General features: G+C 35.2%; 1 protein-coding gene across 4 annotated transcripts in view; it reads left to right on the top strand.

Annotated features, from left to right (window-relative positions):
- LAMA2 (laminin subunit alpha 2) overlaps positions 1-12,983 on the top strand; it is a 516,934-nt gene that overhangs the window by 272,499 nt on the left and 231,452 nt on the right. The gene's annotated exons all lie outside the window — the stretch shown is intronic.

Consider the following 12,983-nt stretch of genomic DNA (forward strand, 5'->3'; position numbering starts at 1 on the left):
TTGTGATTGATAGGACTGCTTTTATGCACCACTTTGAACTCTTAGCAGGAACTTTGGAGTGTCCTGAGAATCAGTCTGCCTTTGTATGGCAGGAACTCTGTTTTCTTAGAAAATAGTAAAGAATACTGTTTGTACTCTCTTTCTATAAAAGGGTGCCTCTGGTTTGGGGAAATTGGAGAACTTAGTAGGAAAACCATATAGCTTCTATGAAATGCTCAGCTATATTTCGAAACTTTGACCACAGTTACTTTTTTACTTCTCGTTTTGTGTTTCTTTATTGTCCAAGAGAGACTGTAGTCTGACCTACTGCTAATATGTATCTGGTGACATTTGTAGACTCTGGTGAGGTTATTGTCTTCTAATGACTTACCTATTAAAAATAAAAGAAATGAAGACACATCTCAAATACTCTGTAACGTATTTAATGGAATGCAATAATTTCTGCATTTTAGAGAGTTTCCCTAGTGAAGCAAGAGGTCTTAAATACTTAATTGAAGTTTTATTCTCTGGTAGGCACCAAATTTCTATTGTAATTTATCTTAGAGAATTTGAGAACTTAAGATATTAAATAAGCCCTGGCTGGTGTAGTTCAGTGGATTGAGTGTGGACTGCAAACCAAGGGGTTGCTGATTCAATTCCCAGTCAGGACACATGCCTGGGTTACAGGCCAGGTCCCCAGTGGGGGGCGCACAAGAAGCAACCATACATTGATGTGTTTCTCTCCCTCTCTTTCTTCCCCTTCCTTCTCTCTAAAAACAAATAAATAAAATCTTTTTAAAAAGATATTAAATAATACAAGTGTACATATGTTTAGTTTTCAAAATAAGTTAATATTACTTCATATTTCAAAATAATACAATAAAATAAACAGGAAAATCACTGAAGTGTTTACAGTAAAGATGATGATTTTAAAGCTCATCTGCTTCAGAATAACACTAATCCCCTCTCTAATCTTAGACCATATATTTACTGCGGGACTCTGGGTAAATTACATTAGTTCTGAAGTATAAATTGTGTTATATCTAAAAGAGAATGAAAATATCTACACTGATGGTTTTTTTATAAGAAATTCATGAGAGGAACTAGGTAAAACATATTCTTTACATTCTCTAGCAGGCTTATAGAATTTAAACATTATCTTGCTGCCACTCCTAATTAAGGAATTCAGCAAATTCAAATAAGTTTGTTAAATTGAGTCTAAGTGCTTGTATAGAAAATACTATTGTTTCTTAAACATGAAAATATACTACCATCATTAATACAACAAAGCAAACAAAGTAAAACTTTGCTAAAATGCCATTTTTCCCATTAGATTAGCACAGCTCCAAAAGTTTGATAACATTATTGGTGAGTGTTTAAGAGAAACAAGTATTTTCCTTTACTGCTGGTTGTAGGTACAAAATCTTAAAGGTTAATTTGGCAATATCTATTTAAATTACAGATGCATATACATTTTGACACAACAGTTCTATCTCTGGAAATTTATTCACTGGTTAATTCTGCACATACAGGATATAGCTAAGTGCATCGTTATTCATTGCAACAATGTTTGTAGTGGAAAAATATTAAAAATAGACATCCATCAATAGTGATTGTTCATAGACACATTAATAATTATAATGGGGAAGCCAAATACTCTTCAGTGTGATATATGTATATTAATATTTAATCCTCAAAACCATACTCATACAGCCTTATGAGATTTATTGTTGTTACATTTATTTTAAAGATGAGAAAATGAAAAGCATCAAAAGATTACATGACTTGCTCAAGGTTAAAAAGTTGGTAGGTTGAACAACAATAAAATAATTTAAAAATTTTTTAAAGATTTTATCCATCCATTTTTAGAGAGGGAAGGGAGGGAGAAAGAGAGAGAGAGAGAGACATCAATGTGTGGTTGCTGGGGGCTGTAGCCTGCAATCCAGGCATGTGCCCCAACTGGGAATTGAACCTGCAACACTTTGGTTCACAGTGCGCGTTCAATCCACTGAGCTATGCCAGCTAGGGCTAAAATAATTTAATTTTTTTTTAAAAGTTGGTGGATAGTAAAACCAGGTTTTAACTTCACTGTGTAGCATTTGAGTCAATGTTTAACATCTTTGATAGCTGCTGATAGTGCTTGGGGGTGTGGTGTCGGGGGGAGAGAGAGAGAGAATCCATGGGGAGTATTTAAAAACATAAATATAAGTCAAAAACATGTCTCAATATCACTAAAGGAACAGTGTGACTCTGAAGAATTCATCCTCTTAGATCCTCAGTCCCTTTTTTGTCTTATCAGCAGAAAAGTTTTATTCCTTATTCATACAATCAATTTAAACCACATCCAAGGCCTTAGCTCACAGACACAAACCAAACTAGCAAGTGAAATTGCAAAAGAGTTTGCAAACTAGACATTGCAAAGAGTTGCCCTTATATTTAATTAACCAGCTATTAATAAATTCACTCCAAAATTTGGCACTTTGGCATTGGAGTTGTCCAGTGATATCAGATCTTGTCCACCCTCTCGGCAGATGTAGGCATCCCTCCCCATCATCTCAGACAGATGGACTTCTATTCACATATATTCAGGGAATTAGAGACCCTCTGAGTTAGCGCATTCCATTATCAATAGTTCCAGATATCAGAAGTTAATTCTTTTTTTTTTTTTTTTTTTTTCTTTTTTTTATTTCAATCATTGTTCAAGTACAGTTTTCTCCCCCCTACTCCCGTTCCAGCCCCTCCACCCAACCCTCCCCCCTTCCCCAGAAGTTAATTCTTATACAGGATCAAAAGGCATTCATTTCCTCCCTTCCACTCCATATAGGTTCTATTTTTGTGCTACAAATAGCGAATTTTCTTCCTATTATATATGATAGACCTTCAAATATTTGAAGAAAACAATCATGTTTTCCCTAAGACTTCCCCTTTTAGAGTTAAATATTTCCATGATCTTTCCAAACCTCTCATTCAGCTTTTACAGCCATCAACATTCTGGTCACACCTCTTTGTATGAACTCTAATGTGTCAACTCCCCTCTTAAGTGGTTGTGTCAAGTTCTGAGTGTAGTGGGATCATTGCTTCCTTTTATAAGTATGCTAGGTGTCTTCTTAGTGCAGAGAGTGTGTTGTTTGCCACTATAGCAGAACACACTGAAAATGTATTTACGGCTTAAAAATATGTATTAGTGGGTGCTGGAATTTACACTATTATTCCAACGCATAGAAGGTGGCAAAAAGTAATGACATATACCCAAATTGTCTTGTATATAATATGTACCCACATTTTTGCCCAAACTGTCAGGAAAAAATCATTCATTTTAATTTTTAATTCAATTTTTTATTTATTTATATTTAGAAATAAAACCAATTATCATATTCCAGGGTATTATTTTGCATATGGATATTGTTATTGCTTTCTAGACTTATGCTTTTAACATATAAGCATAAATAAAAGAATTAAAAACATTTATATAGATATGAAATTAGTACTATGCATGTATAATGTACACCCTTATTTTCTCTTCAAAAACTTGAGCAAAAAAGTACACATTATACATATGGCAAAATACGGTAGTTCCTTTATGTGTGTAAATGTCTAAATGACTTAACCTTTTAACTGCAGCTCAAAATCCCAAAATTCTTAAAGTTTCTTATTAGAAAAACATTTATTATTTGCCAGTCAGTAGTACAGTAAGTTCCTATAATAAACTCAAATCACCAAAAAGCTCAGCTAGATATATTTCCTTTGTTCTCTTTTTAGAACTGATAAAGAAAAGAATAGAGAAACCAATAAAGACCTAATTCAATAACAACCACAAAGCCTCTTACAGAGGTGGTGCAAATTTGTCCTAGTTTTTTATGTCTTTTCCATCTATAATTCACTGAAGTACTATATAGTGTTGAATTTGATTAAAATTCAGCAGGTATTTATGTAGCATGTATTATTTGTAAGTTGCCTGTGTAAAGTACTGTAGGGAAACATTCAAACATGAATAAGATCTGAATTCTGCCATCACTGGGATCTCTTCCAACAACTCTAAGACTTTAAACTTCATTTAGAATTTTGAAATAAATCTTACTATGATTAGTTTTGTGTAAAGTGTGTATGGTGCTTTAAGTTTGTAAATGATCTTTACTGCAACAGTATAACTTACAAAATTTGTTGAATATAGACTATGTGCTAGGTGAGGAACTTTATGTGTATTGTCTCATTTCATCCTCAGAACAAACTTCTGAGATAGGTGTAATTTAGCTCATTTTAGTGAACATTGACTCAGGCTCTGAAAACATAAATAACTTTCCTAAGGGCCATAGAGCATTTAAAGGCAGAAACACAATACAAATTCAGTCTAGAAAATCTCCAGGTACGAGCTTGATCTTTCATGTGGATTATATTTCTTATATTAATAGACATGTCAGAAAACTAACACAACTCGATCTGCTCATTATGGAAGAATTTATTGGCCTGTTGATGCTCTTCTGGGGTGCAACTTAGTTTACATTGCATGTCTGGGAACTTTTTCCTCTGAAATTCACAACCAGCCTCTACTGCTGTAGTCGCAACTCACCTGCAGAGTTCACAAATGAGGGAAGAGAGAAAAGGGAATAGTGGTAAGTCAGTTTAGCATCCAGTCAAAATAGTATTGCAAGACTGGTGTTCTGGCTGCTGCTTTTGTGAGAAATAGTTGACTGCTATATCAAAATAACCTTTATCTAAATAATGTAACCTCATTTAAACATACAGGTCTTCTGGCCACATTCAGTCCTTAAGTGTTTTATCCTTGAAGATTGCCTATGGGCAAGACGAGAGCTCTGTTTTTTAACACTCTTTCCCCTACTTTTGCAGGAAGAGTAGAAAAGGCTACACACTAGCTGCATTCTACCCCAAGTAATAAATATCTTTCAACGACAAAAAAGTTAGGCAGAGAGAGAAAGGCTAACTAAAATTCTTTTTCAAACAGAGAATAACAATGATGGTATCCTTTTTCACAGTGTTCTCATAAATTTCACATAAGTACAATATATTTTGTTTTTATTCATTTTTAGTTTGTGTGAAAATAGCGTGTTTCCCTTTAACTTAATGGACCTTAGATTAAAACATGTCCTGTTATTTTAATCAGCATCAATATGATACATCATGTACATGTAGTTTTCTGTTTTCTTGGCAGAGGACCTAAAAAAATTAAGACTGGCTCAATAAGAAACATATGTATGTATAAATTCACAATTCATTATTTGATTAGACCAATGTTTAATTATTACATGTATTTTTGTGCTGAATACTTACACATAAATCAATGTGACCCACAGCAAAAGTACTAATGGAACATTCCATCTAAACCTAAGTAAGTAAACAGAAGAGAAACAGCTGTTGCAAAGACCCTGTTTTTGAGTCTGGGCTTCATAACAGATAGCAGTTTGGAGAATTTTGGCTGCTACCATTTACTGACATCTGTTCAGATTGTATTATTTCAACTCAGTACTTGATCAGCACATGCCACAGTGTAGCACATAGTTCTCTAAGTCAGAAGACTTACATCAACACCAAACACTAATTGATTGTATGGTATGTTGTACTTCTAAGCTTTTTATCATCTTTTGTTTAGCAAATCTATTCGTGGGGTGTTTATGTATGTGTCCACAAATGGACCTAATTATCTGTGGAAAATACATGAAACAGGAAAAAATAATTTGTTGTATTTTAAAATTCCATCTGTCTACCTCTGGACCACTTATTTATGAGAAGCCCTCATTGTCTGGTTTTCAAACAACCGAAAACTGTCTTACCTGATCAAACCCTTATAACTCCATTTGCTTCAGATCACAAAAGCAAAAGGATCATGTGAGCAGAGGGAAAGTATAATTGGACCCTACCTTGTTACACAGGAGACAGAAAACTTATACTGAAGCTTTAGGTTGGTATCATTTGAGTGAATAAACTATGAATTTAAAAAAAATTATGTAGGAAACTCATGTTGGTGTCTCAATTCCCCTAGATATGTCTCTCACAATTATCTTTGTTTTCACTCTGCCATTCAGAACACTGTAATGGATATCTCTTGGCATTTTCGGTAAGAAACATCATTTATAAATATTGTCTAGAAGGAAGGTTGTAAGGATTTGAAAAGTCACGGTGAAAGCTGGGGAGAATAAATGAGATTGAGAAATTTTGTAAGCAGTGGGAGGTCAGGGGTGCAAGTACACTGGATGGTCAGTGAGTGTTGTACTGAGGGGCTGTCTCCGGTCGGCTGCCATAGAACTCTGTCCTTGGACCTGTCACGTCGATAATTCTCATCATTACTTTGGATACTCATGAAATTCAAATGATGCAGCATACAATGTAATCTCACCAGGTTAGAAGTGGCCTAGTTAAAGGAAAAAAGTCCTGAAGTCAGGCCTTTCCTCAAATTAGTTCTCATTATCGCATGTGTAAAATGGACATTGTTGTTATTGCAAAATAAATACTGTTGAAACTACTTTGAATGCCAAAAACAAAAAGAAAGGTGAGGCAGAAGGGATGGAGGAGAAGAAAGAAAAGATAAGTAAAAAGAAGGAAGGAAGGAAAAGCAAGCAGAGAGGAAGAAAAGAAGGAAGGGAGGAGTGAAACTGGCAAGCAGTAGAGTTCTTTAAGATTCTTTTCTCTGTATTCCTGTACTATATAATGGGGCCTCTTGCCTTCTAAACCAACCTTTCTAGAATGCATAGTCTCTGTTTGACACCTACAACGTCCAGTTCATTTTCTATGCATGGAAAATGATAAGACTTTAAGACTTCTCATGTATAATTCTACCTGTTCTCTAATTCAACATCTCCTTGCATTGGTTCTATTCAGATAATTATCAAACTTTGCAAGAAGAGACACATGTTCTTATCTCAGTGTTTTAAATGTACAGAAAAGCATAACAACACCTGAAATGGAATACTGTTTCTATGGTAAAAAACAGCTCCATGAATAGATGCATTAATAAACACTTATGTGGGAGGGACACCTTTTCAGAGTTTAAGCCTCTGGGGCTTTGGAGTATAGACAGTGAATCACTTGCTCTGTTTGTGCTGCTGAATTGAAATTGACAGATATGTTTCATTTATTTTGTTCAATATTACGAAGTCTTTTCCTCATTTGATTTTAGTATATTCCCCCTGAAATATTTATTCCAGTAAGCAGAAGCAAATATTAGGTTTTACACCCCATTTAGTGGAGTAAGAGTAATGATATCCTGACATCAGAGAACCAAATACTCCAGGCTTATTTTTATGAAAATAATTTTTCCCAGGTATATTGTCCTCTGTAGATCACCCATCCCTCCTCCTCAATTCATGTTTCTTGAGATTTTGAGAAAAAGAGAGACTACAGCACAAGTAGCTCATTTCTAAATACTTTTCTAAATACTTTAATTTTATGAATTACCTTTAGCCTTTTTCCACTCATGAGGGAAAACTTTTCTGCCTCATTAAATCTTTAATGCAATGTGCTGCATGCACGCTACATTATTATGTGTGACATTAGGTTGTATATTGCAGAGTAACTGCAATGTTACTTGCAAACAAGCTGTTTCTTTGCCCTGCAGGTAGAACTAAACAGGTACCCATAGAAACAACTACTTGTGTTGCTCTTCTTCTTAATGGAGTAAATTTGAGGATCAGGAGAGTGAATGGCTTAGCACTGAACCATCTCCAGGAATGAATGGGTGCTGCTACTTTCCCTGCAGTGTCTTCTCAGTTTAATATCTGAATCTCACTGTAAAGAATTTCATTTAATATAAGGAGAAGGGTAAAAGGCTAGGTCCTTGGGGACCCTTCTAGAATGAACTATTCTCATTAAATTCACTTTCTCTTTGTATTGAAAAGGAATACAACTCTCACCTCTGGTAAAGATAGTCTCATCTATCCAGTAAATGTAAGGATTGCTTCAGAGTGAACTGGAATGGCACGTACTTCGACTTGGGGAAGACCATATTTCTTCAGCCTGTAGAATGATGACAGTTCAGTTTCTAAATAGCAGAGGAAAATGAAATGTTCTGGTGGCTGTACATGCAGTGCTCTGTAAAATTACAGTAATCAATGTTGTCCACAAAATGGACTAATTTGAAAGTCCCAAAGATAATATTAATAAATTGAATCTACAAAGTCTAAAATTGTGGAAAATTAGTTGTGCACACTACCCGTAACTTTCTGATGTCATGTGATATATTGTTAGACTTCTTCAGTGTTAATGGATAAGCTGGTTTATACAGACCTCTACCTATTTTAGAATCTGTTAGCTCTATTATTTGTTGTGGTTGCCACTGACTCCTCAGTAGACTTTGGGAATATTACTGAAAAACCCTTTTTTCCCTCAGTTTTATGACCAGTGGGATATCAGCCAGGCAAAAAAAGAAAAAAGAAAAAGAAAAGAAAAGCGTTTGAATAGTCGGAGTGCTATAGGAATGAGAATTTCAGCAGGGATATTAGTTTAAGCAAACCTAGCTAGCAGAATAGACAGATATACGAAGAGGCTAGATTGGAAGTTTCCATACTTTCTCAATTCATGGCATGCTTTGTGTCTCCATATTTTTTTACGGTGCCTTCTAAAGCAACTGAAACATGCCACAGTACTTAGGGTCAAACAATGTGATAAATGATTCTGTTTAGTAACTTATTTATCATTTAAAAGGTAATGCAGCCCTGACTAGTGGGGCTCAGTTGGTTGGTTATCATCCCGAGAAGCAAATGGTCACCACTTTGATTCCCAACCAGGGCACATGCCTGGGTTGTGATTTTGATCCCTGGTTGAGGCACATACAAGAGGCAACTTAATAGTGTTTTTCTCCCTACCTTTCTCTCTCCCTTCCCCTCTCCCTAAAACGAATAAAATCTTCCCCTCTCTCTAAAGCAAATAAAATCCTTAAGAAAAGATAATGCACATAAATTCAGACAGTATAATAATTTATTTTCTTTATAAATAACTTCAATTGCTTACTAAGGGGTCTGTTTGCCAGCTGGCTTTTTATCACAGCATCCACGGAAAACTTTTTTTAACAAAGGTACAGCATTGCTGGAAATTAAAGTAAACTGAAACAGCTCCAAATGCTAACAACATTCTTAAAGGAATATAGCACTATCTAAGGTTAAAATTGAGAGGTAGCTTGAGCTGGTTGTTTGGTATATTTTCTTCAAACATTTATGGATCCCACAGTGCCTTTGTGAGTTCACTGTAGTGCCCCGGGGCACCTCTGCACAGAGTTTCTGAACAAGAGCTAGACAGATCCTAGAGAGTGTTTAAGTGCACAGAAAGTTGAATGATGTTATAGATCCCAGACTACTGGAGGGTCTTCATTAGGGAAGTACAGGAACAGAAGTAATAGATAAAACTTTCCCCAACAAGGAGACTGAAGTCAGGAATTGAGTTCAAATGCTTGATGGGGGCCTAGTGAGTGTGATGTGGCAAAGGGAATAGAAAGTTAGCCAAGAAGAATTTCAAGAGAGTAGGATTGAGGCAGTAATCTGATATAAATAACAAAGTGAAAATAATATTGTATTGCACCTAGAGTTTACCATCTATAAAATAGAGAAATAAAGCAATTGGTTTGAGCAAATCATGGGAGTTGGGAAAATAATCAAGTTTGTTTCCTAGGAAGATCCAGGTAATGAGATTAACTGTGGGTACCTTGAGTGTTTGAGACATTATTGAACAATCACTCAATATACGACTGTTAAAGGCTGAATTGCACCTATCCATAAATTTCTATGTTAAATTCCTAACCCCTAGAACCTGAGAATGTGACTGTATTTGGAGAAAGGCTCTTTAAAGTGGTAACTCAGTTAAGATGAGGTAGTTGGGATAGTCTGTAATTCAATATTACTGGTGTCTTTTTAAGAAGAGGAAATTAAGGCACAAATACAGAGGAAATCCACATGAAGACACGAGGCAAAGATGGCCATCTATATGGTAATGTGAGAGGCCTCAGAAGAAACCTACCCTGCTGATACGTTGATTTTAAATTTCTGGAGTTGAAGCCACCCAGTCTCTGGTACTTCCTATGGAAGAATAAGCAATATAGGAACACAGCACAGGATGGAAGATAGGGGTTGAGGAACTGGCTATAAACGTGTATAAACGTAGTTCAGTCAATGAGAGGAATGGAAAAGTCAATGAAAAAGAATAAGTAAAATGGAGTAAGAGTCTTGGAGACATCTGTACAATGAATAAACAATAAAAAAATGTGTTTATAAATGAGGTAGAGGTATGACCAGGCTGAAGAAGGAGTCTCAGGATAGTTTAGTGCAATAGAAGACAAAGAAGTCAAGAATCTTAAGAACTATGACATGTCACATAAAGATTAAGAATAAAGCTGAACAAAAGGTCCATGAGTGGTTGCTGGATAAAGTTGATAAATGACCTTTCAATGAGCACTTTAATGGAGCACTAGGTGTGAGAGGCAGAGTGCAGTAGATAAAATAAGAAAGAGAGAATGGGTAGGAATGAAGACAATGAGTGTTAATACCCCCATCACAGAGTCTGACAGTAAAACATACATAACCTTAGATAATACCTAGAGGAGACAATAAAGTCTATTGATGATTGGCAGCACTGTGCACATTTGATTTGATGGAGTGACTGAAGACTGGGATATTTGAAGGGATTATAGGAGAGTGGGAAAGCAAGGACGTGGAGGAGTCCAGGGAAGGTGGCATTTCAGAGATGGAGCAGGAGCTAGATGAAGAAGAGGCAGAGGATTCTTCATCTACACCTATACAAAAGGAAAATTTATACTCTGAATATTATCAAAGTTTTTCTTCCCAAAACACCATCCCTCAGAAAAGAAGTGCTGTGTTATAACTGACTTGTTACAAAGACTTTCATGCGACGGTTATGTCCTCTTTGGGGAAGATGTTAGCTGGAAACAACACCAGGAAATACTTGGTTTAAAAGATTTTTGGATTAAAGAGAATATAGAGACAAAGGAATTTAACAGAGAGTAAGTAATTATTCCTAGGGATACAGCTTCTGAGTTGCAGGGTAATATCTTAAACAATCATATTAAAATATTACTTAGGTCTTTGACTAAGTAGTTATATAGAGGTGATCATAAATATATACCTCTAGGATGAATAAAAAAGATAGTGATTCTAATAATATAGAAATGTGTACTTGTGGCTTGAGAAAAAAAATCTGAGGATAGTATACATCTTTCCAAAACTATTTTTCACATGCCTTGAGTGGAAGTAAAATGAATTCACTTATGGACATTGGTAGATGGTACAAAAACTGATCTAATAATGCCAAAGCACGGGCATCAGAGATGCATGAAAGAATCAGTGGAAAAAGGACTTTATGAAATATGAATGAAAAAATTTTTAATTTTTGTTACTATTAGTATTATAAATCCTCAGGATAATAGGTTGAATTAATCTTACTCCTTAGTTTACGTTTTATATTATCATCAATCTTCATAAGGCCCCTTTCTTTTCCGACATAGTTATTTGTTCCTTTTCCTAAATTTCAACCTCATTCCTCTACCATATTATACTATTTTATATACTATATGATTTATATAAGCATTATAAGGGCATATGGAAATAACATTAATGAAGTTAATATTATAACAAATCAAACACTTTTCTATTTCATCTAAAGTTTTAAAAGCTTGGAGACTGAAATTACAGTGTGGCTCTTTTATTGGCAAAATGGGAATTACCTCCAGTTACCTTTAATTCTAAGGGTTTTTTTTTATTTTGGATATGTATGGTCATTTCTTAAATATAAGAATTGAAGTTGATTTTTTTTCCTTTTTGGGGGTAGTGGAGGCCATATTCCAGAAAAATAAAAATTGTGATCCAAATTTTAATTAATTGAAATGTGTTTGGAAATTGAAATGTTTTGCAGCATTATAGATTTATGTCCAGTATCCTTCCCAAACGCAATCCCTACCTTCTGCTAAATATTTTTATTAAATTAGAAAATTCTAAATAGTTCAGTCCTCTTTGAAATATATGAAGTATGCTTTTTTTATGCTGCATTTCTAGACACCTCTCATTGAGAAAATATCTGGCTAACTTTAACAAGCATGCTATGTGATACTTTGGATGCTTATCTTATTAGAACCAAAAACCTTTTACATAGAGTTTATCCTCATTACTCACAATCATACCAAGTGCTATAGTCCAGGCAGATATTTATTATTTTATACATAAGAAGACATTAGAGTAAAGCTCTTTCTTAGGGGAGTCAGGGGAATAAATTTTTTCTGAATTTTAGTTTCTTATAGAGCTCCATCCACATAATGAGCCCTTGGAAGACATTTCAGAGCGTCAATTTAAAAACCCCGTTTAATCAGTCAGAGTGAGCTCTGGGGGATTCGCTGTGGAACAACTTCTGGAGGAATCGGGTTCCTCCTCCTCCATCCAGTGCCTCCAAGGGAAGTGCTTTGTGGTCAGACTGCGCCCTGTGAGGCCACGTAGAGCCAGTGGCTGCAAGGCTGGGTCTCTGCTTGTCAGCATGGAGGGAACAGCAGAATATAAATCATCAGCTTTATTTTATGAATATCTTTATTTACAATGCTGGAGTGGAATTTTTTTTCAAAAGGAAAATAGGATTTGCATTGAATCTGTCACTCAAACTCCGGTGTTGATTCCTGTCCTATAAATGATCTTGCTTTCCTATTTTTTTTTCTTTTCTACAAGGTGACTGTCAATGTCAGGCAATGTAAACCTCAAGTGTACTTTGTATGAGGCTTAGCATGCATGTTGGAAGACAGTTGTTTAATGAAAAGGGGTAATAGCATTCATTCAAGCTAAGCATAATTGATTGCACGCAGTAAAATGTATTTTCTTTGGGAGTTTTGATTGCATTTATCATAATGTAAAATTTGATGCTATTCTTTTATTTCTTTGACCAAAAGAATTTCTCAGCTTAGTGTATAGTCTATGCAAAGTGCCTGTCAAATGGAATGATGTCTTTGGTGAAAGCATTTAGACCCACAGAAAGTGAGTGACCCTCAGGGGTGGCTAGACATCTCCCAATTT

Source organism: Phyllostomus discolor, chromosome 4, assembly GCF_004126475.2.
Source record: "Phyllostomus discolor isolate MPI-MPIP mPhyDis1 chromosome 4, mPhyDis1.pri.v3, whole genome shotgun sequence".
Lineage (NCBI taxonomy): Eukaryota > Metazoa > Chordata > Mammalia > Chiroptera > Phyllostomidae > Phyllostomus > Phyllostomus discolor.